General features: G+C 61.6%; 1 protein-coding gene across 1 annotated transcript in view; it reads right to left on the reverse strand.

The window, feature by feature from the left end:
* The window catches only part of LOC113215241 (LIM/homeobox protein Lhx2-like), a 17,607-nt gene that overhangs the window by 2,226 nt on the left and 11,995 nt on the right, over positions 1-3,386 (reverse strand). The window lies entirely within an intron of this gene.

A 3,386-nucleotide genomic window follows, 5' to 3' on the forward strand; every position in this document is an offset into this window, starting at 1 on the left:
GGATGGGGAGGGGGGGGGGAGCTCCCGACAGAAAGGGGTAGGATAGTTTTAAATGACCTCTTAAGACGTCGTCCACACGCACCTTCGTGGTTGGAATCAGGCCTCCGGATCTCAACATCGAGACCAGCCGATACCCGTCCTTCGGCCCTATAGCTCCGCTCCCAGGGGCCGCGGCCGCCGGGCCTCCGCAGCCGGAGGGGTGACCGCTGCTGCCGATACTCCGGGCCGCCAGCGACCTTCTATCGATCGCCGTCGACACTTTACGTCATTTTGGAAGGTCGCCGCCGTACGCAGTCGCAGTCCCGGTCCCCGTCCCGGCCCCGCGGCCGGCCCGGCCCCAGACCGCGTACAAGAATGTGTCGAAGTATTTTAACAAGCGCGCTCAACCCCTGCACCCCTCCGTCTCCGCCCCCGCCCCGCACCGCCCTTCCCCGCCCTGCCGCGCTGAGCGCAGCAGCCAAGATCATCGGCGTATAGATAAATACATTTGTTCATTGGATTTGGGCAAATGGATCGGCATGTTAATGAGCGCTCACTTCCCGTTTGTGAGGCAACACGTCTTCCGTATCGACGATCAGTCGCGCGTTATCCGCGCCACCATCGGGGCATGATTTGTTGTAGGAAGGCGGTGCCAATAAGGCGCTCGATCCTGTACCCCCCCCCCCCCCCAATGTATCGTCCACCAACTCGACACGCACACAACAGCAGCGCTCACAAACGGTATCACAGAATATGTCAAAAAACGGAAATTCTCCCCTTTCGTTTTCTGCACCACGGTTTATTCTAAACTGACGCACTTCTGAACTATGGTGCCCCCCGGTCGCCCCCGGTCGCCCCTGCCGCCCGCGGCCCTGGGCCCTGCAGCATGGACACAGGGCCGCGCCGCCGCACTGGCAGCCGCGCCATTTTGTAACAAAACGAAACAAATGGACACCGTGCAAGCTCAGAAAGAGAACGGCGGCGGGGCGGGGGGCAGAGGGCCGGGGCCCTGGGTGTGCTACTGGGGAGTCCCTCCTCCCCTCTCCTTCCCTCAACCCCTCTTTCTTCTCTCTCTCCCCCTTTTCCCTTCCCTTCCACTGTTCCGGCTTCCACGAACCGATTCGTATGGAATGCTGCACGCTTCTGCTTCTGCTGCCGTTGCCTCCTTGTTCTTGTTCTTCTCCTCGTCCTCCCCCCCCCCCCTCTCCAGCGGGCCGGTCGGCCGGGCCCTTCGCCTCGCACCGCGGCCTCTGGTCCGAACAATGTGCCGATATGCCTTGTCTTTTCATTTCATTGTTATTTTCCTACCATGTCCCCTCTGCCCTGCCCTTCCACCGCCGTCTCCACCCCAACACTCCAACACTACCTCCGCCCCCGAGCCGAGGCCGCCGCCCCGCCCTGGAGGACTTCGCGGAGGACCGTGGACCTTGCAACGCAACCCTGCCGGTCGGGCTGGAGGAGCTCGAGAACAGCAGAGGACGAAAGTTTCCAACTGTCTTTTGTATGGAGTGAGGAATCAGCACAGGCAGGGGGGGAGGGGTATGAGGGGGGGGGGGAGGGTCACCTCGGCCCTGCCGTCGGCCGCATCGACAAGACGAACGCGTCGGACGTCCACTGCTATTCGCTGTCGTTGTAAATCCCGCGCGGCGCACCGCCGCCCCTCCCGGCCGAGCGGCCGTCCGTCGCCCGAGAGTCCTTCGGGGGGACACGACGTCGACGAGGACGGGGGCCTCCACTTGCTGTCCAAGCCTTCCGAGCCCGCGGCGGCCGGCGGAATGCCGACGACGGCAGGCAGAGGCTGTGGCCGGCTGGCTGTCAGACTGCCTGTCAGACAGACTGACTGACTGACGGACGGACAGACAGACGGACGGACCGATTCGGCTTTCTGACTTGGGCCCGGCCGGAGGGCTGGCTGACGCATGGGGCCCCATGACAGGTGTCGTCTGTCCTCGTGTCCGCGTGCCGAGTGGCGGTTGTACGGCGAATCCACCGACAGAGCAAACGGCGCAAACCACCCTCCTCCCTGCACCAAGCCCTCTGCACGACTTGCCTTCCGAGTTGCGGCAAGGCAGACCGGAAGTGGACCGAAAGCGGACCGGAAGTGGGTAGCTGGAAAACCGGGCCTTTTGGATCTTGGACGACACCCTCCATCATCTCGCGGTGCTTCTGGTCACCTTACAGTACTCCAGGTGCAGCGCTACGGTTTACCCCTCCCTCTTCCTTACATGTGCCGTCTCGAATGGGGGGGACTGTATACACATGGCGAGATAGATGTAGCTGCTTAGGGGACGTCCACAAATTACGTCCCCTTTTTAAAAGATTCGTTAGCCAAATTTGACGGGAGCTCAGCGCCTGCGGGACTCAGCGTATGCCACCCCGCAGTACACGGACGCACTGCATGCAAGATGTTGCCTATCTATAAGGGGCTATTAGGGCTTGTAGAGGCTCAAATTGGCAGTTTTGTGACGGCCAATGGCATGGCGGACGTACTTTCTGGATGATACCTTGGCAGCATACCATCACCGAAACAAAACACAGGCAACTCGTCCGATACCTGGCCCGCTTGGGGCTGATTTTGCGTACACCTCGATTGATGAAGCCGCGGGTAGCCTACCAAGATTTCTCGCTGCGATATTCAGGGTTTTGCTGCCGCCGCGGGCAAGGCGGAGGCAGGGGCGCTGCGGCGTGGGCTTGGAGATATTTCCCCCCCGAGTGGCCATGTCCAGGAGGCCCCGGCCCCCGGCCAGGCCCCAGCGGACCATCGACCAGATGACCGCAGCCCAGCCCGGCACGCCAGAGTTGTAATCGGCAAAATCGTCGCTATACCTTTTTTTGTCAGAGGCGCGGTAAAGGCGACACACACCGCCGGAGTCCACCTCACCGCCCCCTCCCCCCTTTCCCCTCTGACTCTCCTTCGCTATACTCCTCGAGTATCGCCATCTCTCTCCCTCGCTCTTCTCTTGCGCTGCCCCCCCCCCTCTCTCTCTCTCTCTCTCTCCCTTTCTTTCTCCCCCCTCCCTCCGACTATTTTTTATTGTGAAGAAGGTTTGAACATGGAAACGCGACCGGGCAGCAACGGCGACACACACGCACACACGTACACTGGCCTGTGCGGGCCGCTCCTGGTGGTGGAGGTTGTGTGGCGCGGAGGGCGTAGTAGTAGTGGAGGTGAAGGCTGCGTCGTTGGGGCAGCAGCACGAGGTTGGCCGGCTACATTTCTGTTTCCCGTGAACGACTTTAATCTGCTGATGGCAACGTTCAAACCTTTTCACGTATACCATCCCCTACATGCCCTCCACCCTCCTTTCACTACCCCTCATCGCCGCTGCTCCTCTGTCCATCGCGGACATCGAGGGGCAGGAGGGAGGATGATGCCCCCCCAGGGGGCCAGGGGGGCCAGGGGGGCC

The sequence above is a fragment of the Frankliniella occidentalis genome, unplaced genomic scaffold (assembly GCF_000697945.3).
Source record: "Frankliniella occidentalis isolate FOCC.00 unplaced genomic scaffold, Focc_3.1 Scaffold187, whole genome shotgun sequence".
Lineage (NCBI taxonomy): Eukaryota > Metazoa > Arthropoda > Insecta > Thysanoptera > Thripidae > Frankliniella > Frankliniella occidentalis.